This window comes from Merops nubicus, unplaced genomic scaffold (assembly GCF_000691845.1).
Source record: "Merops nubicus isolate BGI_N331 unplaced genomic scaffold, ASM69184v1 scaffold11248, whole genome shotgun sequence".
NCBI classification, from domain to species: Eukaryota; Metazoa; Chordata; class Aves; order Coraciiformes; family Meropidae; genus Merops; species Merops nubicus.
Window position 1 is genome coordinate 68,782 of NW_008626082.1, and position 12,703 is coordinate 81,484.

Genomic DNA, 12,703 nt, shown 5'->3' on the forward strand with positions numbered 1-12,703 from the left:
AGGCAGGTGAAAGGCATTTAAGTGCCAACACAAGCCCAGGAATGCAACATATCTGACACCCCACATTCAGCCAGTGGCAAAACCAGGAACTTACTTCCATCTACAACACCTCTGCATGGGCCATACACCAGACTAACATGCTGACTAGGGAAGGAGGTGTTCAGCATCCTGGACATGCAGCCTCCACACCTGCTACAGCCCAAGGAGAGTAACCATATACTGCTTCAGGGAATTTCTGCTTTTCAGAATTCAGTTGCATACAAAAATGTGTGGGCTGAGCTCTATGGGTGATCATCCTGCTGCAGGAGAAATCATGCAGTTTCTCCCCTATGTGAGAACTCTGGTGTGCAATGAGAGATATCTTCTTGCTCCAGCCTTTCTCCCAGAGGGCAGGGACAGCCTTCCCCTCTCCTCATTCTGCTGCTTCATGTCATGGCACTGCGTGGAAACTTCACATCTCTGAGACCTCAACCTTGGTGTCAAAGCACTGAAAGTGCCCAGGGGAAATGGCGCCTGGGGAGGGCAGGTAGAAAAAAGAGGAATGAACAGAAAATGCTAATAAAATGTCACAGTTCTCATTAAAATACATCACTTCACCAGTCACACGTTAAACGTCATGGTCTCATCACTGAGGCTTTCTGGTCTGGAGGGACAGAAATCTACAAAAGTGTATCAGTTACACATTGACCCCCCTCAACTGTTTTACAAGGAAAATGACTTCAGGAAATTTTTCTCTTTTATTATGAAGTTCCCTTTTGAAAGGGGTGAGAATTGCATTTCTCTCCTGAGATGACTTTTGTCACTACTGCCACTTGGTGCTCTGCAGATACTCAGGGACTGTTATAAGTGGGACAAAAGTGAAACGCAGGTCCTGTGATTCTCTGTAATGGACAGACACCAGTAACATGTTGTTACTAGCCCAGGAGAGCTACAGGCAGGATTTGAACTGCTGACCTGGAAACACTTTGCTCCTTAGAGGTGCAGATCCCCTGAGTACAAGCGGGATAGATTTTAACACCCCCCCGGAACAGCAGCTCAGCCCAGATGATAAGAGGCTGAGACAGCAGGCCCTGTACCTTTCATTTGGCACAATGTTGCACCAGACATACTGTGACGTTAAAGCAATACAAGACAGCCCTGAGTAATAAAGTCCTTCCTCCACGATTAGGCTGTCTCAGGGACTCAGTAGGTTTCCAGCCCTCTGGTCATCACCCAGCAAGGGGGATAAGGCAGGTCTGTCCTTGGTCTGCAGAGTGGGTGCCTGCCAGCATGTGAAGTTGCTGCCAGCTGAGAGATTAGTGTCAGAAGGAATGCAAATAATTCCCAAGAGACCACCACTGGACATCATTTGGCTCCTGCCATCTGCAGAGATCTTTCTGTGGACCACATCACCAGGCAAGACTTCAAAGTGACAACAGAGCAGCGCAAGCAATGCTCAGGATGGCAGCATATGTTAAAGCTGAACACTGTTTTCCTCCAGGCATCATCATTAAATGCCTGTTCCTGAAACACCAGGAGATTAATCTGTTACCTTCAGCCATGGTTCCAAATCACAGAGAGAGTGTGAACGTTGGTGCAATTGCAGCTGGCCACAGGCAATGCCCTCCTGCGTTGCATGGAAGAAGTGGTGGCTCTGGTGGAGGGTGAGCATACTCTGCAAAGTGCAGACCCTCAGGCACACTTACTGCTGATAGGAACAGGAGCAGAGTCGGTTCTGTCATTTCTGGTTCTATCATCAATGCTATTGGGTCAGACATCCTTAGGTTTCCTTGTTCTCATCAGGAAGGCAGAAAGTTTGATTTGTTTTCCTGTGGTTTAAACTTCTTTTTATCTAAGAGAGAGACCCTTATTCTCTCTCTCTCCCTGGCTGTAATTCATGGAGTAGAAAGTGACATAAAGGGAACCCAAAAGGCCTGATGTAGGAAAATATGATTTCTGCTTTTCCTTGGCCTCCTTGCTTAGCATCATGCTACAGCTCTGACTTCCAGCCCCAGCTGTTCAGCATCTGGCATGTGCTGTTCTGAGTCACATGTAATTCCTTCCCCATTAGCATCAGGTGGACACTGGTCATTCAGGATTCAAACAACAGCAATCTGATTAAGTCTTTCATAACCCTCTTGTCATTAAACTTCATGCTCTGTCACCAGTTTAACGTTGGAGGGTTTATCCATATCCTTTCACCTGACTGATCCCACATTCTCCTCTGCTTGATGCCTGCTGGCTAAGCCCCTTCAGTATCATCTGACCTTCTCTAAGGGACTGGTTTAGGCTAGATTATTTCATTTTGTGCTCTTTCTCCAGGGGTTTGAGAGACATGACTGGTTTTGTCTTGGTCTCTCTATACTTGCTCTCCTTATGTTTGCAAAGATTTAAGGGTAGATACTATTACATGGATTGAGGCACCATCTCTAAAGCTCAGCAGCTGTCTGTCCTTCCTTCCTCCTCGGAATTTCTCTGAAGTTATATTAAACATCTTTGTTCTGTCTCTGAGATTAGTCTCGTTTCATACCGCCTGGCGCCTCCTGAACCTTGCACTGATTCGAGTCCAAATGGCACAGTCACGGTCCCACGAAACCGTGCTCTTTCTTACACTTTCCATTACTTTGACTCAAGGCAGAGCATGGACTTTTGCCCGGTGGCTTGCAGCCTGGCTGGCTTTGCACATACTTCTGCACACATCTTTGCTAACAGGGGATATGTTCTATTGCTCTAAGCACAGCTGAGACCAGAAGAAACTGACCATAGCTTGGAGTTATTTTTTGAGGTCTTTTCCTTCTGCTTCCAGCAGTATAGTAATACACACTTTCTCTGGAGTTTGCAGGGCTCTCTACAGAGGGGCTGAAGCATCCTTCTCTCCCTCTTTTCCAGAGGCAGAAGTGAGGAAGAAGGAGTGAAGGTGAGAAAGGTCATACAGGACTTTAGGGGTTGTGCAGGGACTGCAAGCCAGGCCTGAGGACTGGACGGCCCTACAAAATATCGTGAACAGCCTAGTGAAAAATGCTGGAGAGCCATGAGCAAAAGGGTACTGAAATGAAGGGGAAGGCTTTTAAAAGGTGCCCTTTGAAAATCCTGCCCTGAGCTGATTAAAGGAAAAAAAAAATATCTTGAAGGCTATAAATATCTCATTCAAAGGAGGATCCTAAAATTACAGTGAATATTTGTCATCATTTAGAATAGCGGTGAGAGGCCAGAGGCCACATCCTGGCTGATTTCACTGTGCTTTTGTGTGATAGCAAAAGGTCCTGCTCCTAAAGAGGCATCAATCCCCAATGTGCTTTTTGGAAAAAATCCATGCTCACATCACCTGCAGCTTTTCCATCACTGCCCACTGCTATTCCTGGCTGTGAAATGCTGAATTGGGCCAGACATCTTGCAGGCCCGAGAGGGGATGGGTGCTGAGCTGTCACCCTGAGTGGGGCTGACCCTATGAGGCAGCTCTCCCAGCATAGTCCACTTTGCCGAGGTTCCCCTGATGCTTTCAGCACCCCAGGTCCTGGAGGCAGTTCTGCTCTGTCTCTCCCCTTTCTGCCCAGCATTCCCCTGTTTTTTGCACCCGGAAAGAAATACGAAATGTCTCTTCTTGTGTGCTTTGGTAAGTAATGACAACTATATCTGTGCTGGCAGCTGAAATATCATCTTTAGACAGCCTTCTAAGTGCTTTACCCAGCCAAACAGGCATACATTTTCCGAGCTGTTGCTCCAGGCTTTTGTCAGAGCTAAGCATACACCACTGCATTAATTCATTACTTTGGAGGTGGGGCCATTCTACAAACAAAAGAGGGCTTTTAAGATTATTTTTATTGTTTTTCTTTAGACCGTAAAACACCAAGTGGCAGCATGGGAGCAGAGCCAAGTTGCAGCATTGCTTCAACCCCCTGTAGGCAATTCCTACGGGGGCTCAACTTTTCCTGGAAGAACAGCTCTAAGAGCACCCACTGATTTTTTTTTGGGGGGGGAGCTTGTGGTTTTCAGAGGCTTTCGTCAGGGTGTGTTTCAGCCTTCTGACCAGAAGGCAATCAATTATTTTCTCACTAGGAATATCCTGGGCTGAATTTACCATTCCTCAGCTTTAAGCAAGAAGCTGAAATGTTATTTCACGCTTTTACTGTTATTTCATGTTTTTGCTGTTTATTGAGAAGGTGGAAAAATAAAGCGAAGTAAAGATAGAACGAATGCAAAGCGGCAGAAAACATTTAAGCCCTCGTTTAAAAATCATCCAGTCAAAACAAAAAAGCAGGAAATTCCGATGTGCAAGAAGACTGATTTTTACCACTTACTGAACCCCCCGAAAACTTTTGTTACAAGCTCTTCCATGATTTCCTGTAAAAAAACCACCCCGAGTATAAATTTAAATTTTCCTTCCTCTTGCTTTCAGAGTTATTGGTCTAACTAAGTGCAGCAAGGTGCTACCAATTTCCAAGCGGCGGCGGCAGCGATGCGGAGCCCCTCCGCACGGAGGCAGCTTCGGCTAAGGAGAGACGCAGGGATCTGCCCCGGCCCCGCCCCGCGGGGCTGGACCCCGGGGGCTTCAACTCACTCACCGTCTCTCGGAGAGAGGAGAATTCACACCTGTCAATAGTTCCACTACGGCTAGCTCCCACGTCAATGTGGCAAGGGCAGGAACCGGGCCTGCAGGAGGAGGTGGGTCTGTACAGAAGCCCCCAGGAGACAGATCCTGCGAGGCTGTAGCCTTAATGGAATGCTGCCAGGCTCGGTCTCTCTGCTTTCCAGCTTTTCTACCAAAATCTGAAAGGGAGAGGGAGTCCAGTGCAACCAACAATTTTGCTAACATCAGTTGTGCATCCCTCAAATGAAAGTGAATCTGAAAGCCACACCCTTATTTCAGGTTGCAAATGGGTCTGTCCTTCCTTTTGTGCTACAGATTATCATTGAAGCAGTGAAAATTGCTGCTGCTGGCCCAAGAGAGTTGCAGTTCTGCCCCTGTAGCTCTGTGGCTGTCTGTGTAGGAGCTGCCTTTTTGTGGCTACGACTCCAGAAAATGGCAGAGTCCTGTAACCCCCCCAGTAGGGAAGGAGTCAGCCTGTCTCTCACTAATGAACTGCATAGAATGTGTATGATTAAAACCACCCCTTGAGTGAAGCAGGAGACCATAACAGATTATTTTCTCAGAGGAACACTGAATAACAGCCAAAATAGCAGAGTCCTGCTGCTTGCAACTATTTGCCCACCCACTGCAAAGAAGCTGTGGGTAGAGGAGCAGGAGGAGTGATGGAGGGAGATTGAGGGAGACTGGAAGACAAAGGGGAACCTGAGGTTGCACAGGCAACAGTGGTATCCCATCTTCTAAAGGTCTCCCTATGGCTATGCTTTGAATTTCCAGGCTAGGATAGGACACAAGAACTATTGTGAATGGTGCTCTGGGGACAATTTGGTTCAGGACCAAAATGTGCACTGAGAGTTTCAAAGTCTCTGTAAACCAGCAAGGGCTGGTATCCCTTAGTCCCTTAAGTCTCACTTAGAAGATTCCCAGGGAGTAAATCTTCTCTGAGCTATATGGAGCCACCTTGCAATACTGAGAGGAGCATGATGTTTGGTTGTGCAGCCTTTTGGAGTTGAATATTGTGGCATCTCCCAGGCAGTGGTCAGCTGGCTGCTCTCGTTGCTCATCTTGGGATCGGCTTCAAGACTTCCATGGCTGAGCCAGCTGGGAAATGTTGGGACAGTGCAAAATCCCTCCCTGACACAAAAGCATCCATCAGGAGAATGTCATGAAAAGTGTGTCAATTCTGACAACAAAGTTTGCCCCAGCTCTTTAAGGCAGGCATCTGACTGTGCAGGGACTGTCATCCCTGTTCTGCTGCCTTGCAGCTCTCATCCAAGGGATGAAGATACAGCACAAGCAAATAGGTAACAGACTGGGCTGGGAGTCAGGAAACCTGGCTGCTTATCCTTGAGATGTTGCCAGCCTGCTGCGTGACTGAAGGTGAGTCACATGTCCACTGCCCTTCTTAGGACAGGGTCATTCTGTCCTGCCTGCTTCAGTCCAGGATTACCTCTTGCTCTTCACAGGCACAGCACCTGCCACAGGGAAGGACCCAAAATCAATTAGAGATCACCAATATAACTGTTAGACTGCAAAGTATTTTGAGATCCTGAAGGCAGGAGGTTCCGTTTGCCCACATGGAGTGGGCACACAGTCATGTCTCTGTGTGCACGTGTAGGTTGTGCATAGACCATTCTTAAAATGTTATTTAAAAATGCAGCTTCCACTGGGAGAGGAAAAAATAGTGAGAAAAATTGGAAGCAATCTCTAAACTCAGGGCTTGCAAACAGAAGCCATAAAACCCCAGATGTAATTATAAGCTAGAACAACACATACTGGTGTTAATATAAGCTCATTTGGGTATTAAATTATTAGAAGAGATCCACAGACAGGGGATCATCAGCACACAAACCTCCCTTAAGAGGACAGTTCCTTGAGAAGCAGAGAGATGGAGAGATGGTGATGTTCTCTCCTCCATCAGAGAAGGCTTGCAACACTGTCAGAGCAGTGGCTTTTGGGGCAGTCAGCACAGCCAGGGCACCTCTCCTCCTGGGAGGAGGGAGCATTGTGCCACACGTGCCCTTTTGGGGAGGCCCCCAGCTACCTGAGTCAGCTCTCCAGCTGCCCATTCACCATGTGCATTTTGGCATCATCCAGGCTGGCACGCTGCATCCCTCCACCCCAGCGCAGGGGTGGGACCCGTGGTCCTTGGGGTTTGCAGCAGCTGCATTACCAGTTTTTCCACTGCTCCTTGCCGTGAGAACCTGCAGCAGAAGCAGGATAATCTCTCTCTTTCATCATCTGTACTTTGAATGCTATTATTGAAAAGCATTTTTGCAATCCTCTTTACACAAAAAATTGAGCAAGCTGAGTACATCCCCCATGCTCACCAGCTGCTTTCATGGAATAGTGGTTCCAGCCAGCAAGGTCAGGTGTACAGAGAAAACGTGGGGAAAATCACATGCAAATCTATTCCTTATCAAAGTCTTATTAAAACAGTTTAAACCCCCCCATCTTTGTACAGCTTTTCCCTACCAGTGACAGCAAAAATAAATAAAATCAGGCCCATGGCAGATTGCCATGGTTCTCATGGAATAGGAGGAAAATGGCTTTACTGATGTGTGTAAACCTGCCTGAAACGTTGCCAGAGCGCTACCCCTTCTTCCCTGCTTATTTACTCTAGAAAAAGTCACCGAGTACTTTGTGTGCAGCTGAAGTGAGAACAGAGCCCAAAGGTCTGGCAGGAAACAGAGACACCTTTCAGACCCCAGGGCACTACCTCTGCCACTGGTTAGTACATGTGTCCTGATTAAGAGAAAAAAAAAAAAGAAAAGTAGCTAACTAATATTAAGAGACTACCCTAAATTTTTGAAAATTGTTCATATTTTCCAGAGCTTGTGTTGATTTTGAAGAAATAGCAGCGGGTTCCTAATTGAGCTGCACAGAGAAGCACAGCTTAGCAACACCAAGGCTGAGTGAGGGTCGGCTTTGCTGGGCATGATGCTTGACTAGCATAGTTCTTCTGAAAGAGTATTTCCAGCCTGTGCTGCAAAATGAGGCAGCATAAGCTGGCCTCAGCTCAGGTTTTTCCATCACAAGCTGAAGACAAGTCCTTAGAGAGGAGTGCGAGAGCTGTTATATGTGTCAAGCTAAACTTCATGACAGACAGCTGTCTGGGGGTTTCCAACCTAGCAACTGCACCCAGGCCATCACATTCTGCAACCTCTGATGGCCGTGCCCTCTGCGATTCCTCTTAACCTCCTTCTGTACCAGCTAAGACTTTTGGTCTCCACAGCATCCTGTGTCAGTGCCTCCTGCATTTATAGATGTGAAAGGGCTTTTCCTTTCATTTACCTTTGCTGCCTGACAGTTTTCCTGGGAACCCACTGATTCTGGCATGGTTACAAACCAGCAATTCATGACTTTCTGTTCATCTTGGACAAGAGGAAATGGCCTCAAGTTGTGCCAGGGGGTATTTAGGTTGGATATTAGGAAAAACCTCTTCACAGAAAGGGTTGTGAAGCACTGGAACAGGCTGCCCAGGGAAGTGGTTGAATCACCGCCCCCAGACACGTTTGAAAGTTGTTTAGACATGGTGCTTAGGGACATGGTTTAGCAGGAGTTTTTTCATTATTTTTCCTTCCTCTCCTTTTCCTAGTGCCTGTTTACCTTCCCCATCGACTGCCTTTTCCAGACTCCATGCTGTCTTCCCTTACCAAAGCAGAAGAGGGAGGGGACATTATGAATGTTGTTGGGGAGTAGAGATTTAGGATTACCAACATCAACCCACAGGTTGTATAAATGAACTGTTCATGGCCTACTTCTCACTCAAGGTACTTCTGATCTTAAAAAAAGAAACTCTCAAATTTAGTAATGAATCATATATGACCATGTACATGCTATTATGTCTGAGTCAGCCATATGTTAATTCATACCATATGTTAATTCATAATCTGTGCAGGTCAGATATGCTTACTCAACCTAGGACAAGCCCATGTGAAGGTCAGTAGTATGAGGCTGTGAGCTGAGTAATTTATTATCCCTCCTACATGACTCCCACTGTAACCTTGCAGGAGACAAGAACATCATCACAGGAGCATATCTGTCCCCTTTGAGTTCAGATCTCAGAGCAAAATTTGGGAAAGCTGGAAAAAAACTGAACAAAACAGGATAAAATATTTACTATTGTTTCTGCACAAAGTGCTGGATATTATACAGCTTTTCCCAGAACGATCTGGATCGATGAAAACACTTTTTGATGGTGGAGACATGATGTTCTTCAGTGAAAGAATAGCTGCCTGGCTGATCAATTGAAATTCTAGCTTGGACAAAATAATTTTCCCATTCAAGTCCAAATTGCAGGTAGGCTGTAGGGTTAGTGTTCTTTTGCCAAGGTTAACATTTCTGGAGCCTATTTGACTGAGAAGAAATGCTAGCAGCACCATCATCAAGAAATTTTCGTAGGGCAGGGGAATGCTTCCCATTAACACTTCAGAAGAGTGAGTCTGACCAGGGGGTCTGATCCCTTTGAGTTTGGCTGCAAGGCAACCTGTAACCACAGCACCAGTATTTTTCCACCCCTCTCTTTGCTCCCTCTCAGCAGCTACCATGAATAACAAGCAGGAAAAACAGAGGCAGGTTTTGAAGAGAAATGAGGGCAGTGGAGGGGAGGAGGGAGGGCCCTGCTTATGCAAGAGTGGGTATAAAAGGGGGATCTGAGTGCCCCTGCAAAACCATGAAGAGGGGCAAAAGGAGACCGGGAACCTCTTCACTGAAGAGCAGGTTTGAGAGGTCTGTGTTTCTTTGTACCTTTACTGAGGCTGTTGCAGGGAGGGAACCGTTGTGAGATGTGTATGGGCCCTGGGCTTGCTTTTCACAGGGGATGCCTCTAGGAACAGCCTGTTTTCATCTTCTTTGATTCCTAGTTGCTGGAAAGCTGTTTGGCCCAATGCAGGTTTTCTGGCACAGCTCTCTTCAGGGAGCTAAATCCTCAGACACTGGAACCAAAGGGTAGGATAGAGACACTCTTCTTTCTGAAGTTGAAGCTCTATCTTTAAGTACACACTCATTCCTAAAGCCATGGTAACCCAATGAAAAAAAAAAGCCTGACAACAAGGTCCACATATAGTAATTAGAATGGTACTCGTGCATTCCCACTTAGAAATGGCTAAGAAGTAAAATGAAAGGCTAACTGTAATCAAGTCCTACTACGATAAAATCTGTTCCAGGTGTAGCAGTCTATGTTCTTCATAGTCTGAAAGCTTCTTCTTTAGTAGAAACTGTGAGAAGATAGAAGACAAAGATCTAAGAAGTGTGCTAGCGAGTGATGCAGCTTAATAGGGAAATATTAACTGAGTAAGCATAAATTACTTGCAAATTAGGGGGGAGCTGTGTCTGAGCTTTGTAGTAGGGCATGAACGTAAGGTGAAATCAAAGGTTCTCCCTCATTACTGAAGGCCAGCTAAATTCCCAGTGATCCAAAACAGGAGGAGTGCTGTGGAGAAAGCAGGTCATTGAACGATTTATATGTTCAATCTATTTAATCTGTTTTCTGATTTTTAATTTTTTTTTTTTTCTGGAGAAAGCTGCTTATTTTAATTTGGTGACTTTATTGAATGGGGTGTTGGGGGGGTGGAAGTGGGAAGACTCCTGTGCTTCTGAAAGACGGTGGCAATTTTTTGTTACTGTTGACAGAAAACAATAGAATTGAGGGCACAAACACCAAGAGAGCCCCAAAGGTCAACTTGGCCAAAAACCTTGAGAACATTCAACTAAATCCTGACCTCTCGTTATGTGACAGAGCTGCCAGAGCCCCATGTTGGAGTTATCCTTCAGGTGCTTCCTGTTCCTCCTCTTCTGTGGGGCAGCACCCCATGCAGCAAGGAATCCCTGACTTAAGGCTGCTACCTAATAGCTAAAGGAGACCAACATCTGCAGTACGACTTGGTCATGGTCTGCAGTGGAGCTGGATGGTCTGCAGTGGAGCTGGAAGCAGGGGATACCCAAGCAATAATATCCTCTGGGTGTTACAGCACAGAGGCATAATGATTTAAGGAAAAAAAATATACAGTGGCTGTGTGTTATGTATGTGATTTCCCTTTCCAGTGTTTATTGACCACAGCAAACGCGCAAGTCTGACAGCTGTAGTATATGTTATTAGCATCACTTGCAGCTTATTTGCAAAAGGAAGTAAGTCTTAACAACAAAGACACTTTTCAGAGTTTTACAAAACACCAGGTGCTTTTCACTGGAACAGCCTTGATTTCTGTGTCCTCAGTACTGAGAGTGTTCTTTTTCCCCCTTTGTCAAGCCCCACCCAGCAGGATGTAGCAGACCAGCTGCAGCTCACAGGCATGGTGTGGTCTGGCCACTTGTGCACACCGCTGGCACCTAGTGCCTCATGTGGACACACGTGGCAGGCAGTGCAGGGGACACAGATTTGGGCTGTGCTGTCACATGTCCCACCCAGACCTTCACTGGCCTCTAAGGGACCAGCTTTCTCCCTGAGCCTGTCTCTGGGAAGGACTGTGGGGGACAGGGAAAAGAAGGGGGATTGCAGCCCTAGCTTGTTCTCTTAGCAGTTAGCTGAACAAAGTGCATTTTGAATGGAGGAACTACTTTGCCCGTTGCCTGGATGCCTGGCTGGGCTGCAGGCAGTTTATAGCTGTCTGGAGATGGTACAAATGCTCAGGGACTCTGTTGTTGCCAGATGCTTCCTTGACTGAGATGCTTAGGCAGTGAGAGGTCAAAACACCTCTTTGTTTAAGCTTCGTGTATATAATAACATGTCATACAGGCCTGTGCTCAGAACTGTTTTCAGACCTCAGGTAGTTGAACTGTTTAAATGAAAAGCAGGGCTGCAGAGACAGAAATTTCCCATCCCTTTGGTGTTCGGCACCTGGCACAGGGCGCTCAGGCTGGCAGGACTCGGTTGTCCCTGTCTCCACCTTCAGCTCTACCAGCTCCAACTGCCCGGGTGCACTTAACTCATCCTTCTCTTTCATTTCTCTCCTTGAACCCAACATATAACTGGGCACTGCAGGATGAACCACACCTGACTGTCCTTCTAAAATCAGGGCATGGATATTAAATCAGCCCTACTCCCATTAGAGTCACGGGATTTTAATCACTTGCTCTAACAGGGGCACTGAATGAGGCCCAATCTAAGCCAACTGCATCATCCCCATTTTGATTCATTCTTTGTTTACTTCAAGAGGAAGAAGGGGCACACCAAAACTGGAGGACCTTATCAAAAGGAAAGATGTCCAAATCCCATCCTTTTGCCAAATAGGAACTGGGAAGCTGAGACTGAAAGGGATGAAAACCCTATGATCTGGCTCTGGCAACCTAATTCATCTAGCTTTCACGCTCTCCTTTTCAATGCATTCAGTTTTGAAGAAGAGGAATAACAAACTCTTGATCTTCTGGGTAGATAATGAAGGAAAGACAGGGTAAAGATTGAGAGCTTAATCATTTTACTCTGTAGCATACATGTCCCACTCACTGATAGTTACCCAGGCTGCAAGGTAGAGACTAAAGGCAATATAACTGAGAAGGAAAAAAAAGCTGGTCCAACTGTACAGCAAATACAGGTACAAAGAAATACGTATTGCTTTTATTCTGACACAAAACGAGCTGAGTTATTTTCAGCTCCTATAAAAGGTTCTTCAGCACAGTGAAACGCTTGTGTCTGTCTCAGTAAATGTGTAACTGCAGGCTAGCAGCTGCGCTGGGGCTGGTTAAAGGTTGTGCATCCCTTCCTGGAACTTTCTGTGCAGCTGCTGTTAAGCCATGCCCAGGCTGCCCGGGGCCCCGTCTTTCCTCTGCCCCCCGGCTGTGATGTAAAGCAGCTTTGCGCAACGCCGCCGCAGAGGTGTGGAAAGAGCCCTGCCCTGGGAAGGGCATAAACCCCCCTGCAACCACACCACCTCGCTCTGGGGAGAGGAACGTGGTGTGAGGAGCCTGCCCAAGGGGGACCTCGCCAGCGGGGCGGCACACAGTAAGCACACTTACTGGATTTGCTCTGAATGACAGATTCTCAATGCAGGGTCTCACGCTTTTCTGAAAGGCTCAGGGCTGACCTCTCCAGGGAACTAAAACGTGCTGGATTTCCACAAATGGGGCTGAGTGCAAGCGGTGGGAGTGAGCGCTGCTTCTCTTGCTTCTGCTCATGAGGAAAGAGCTGACATGCTGGTTCTG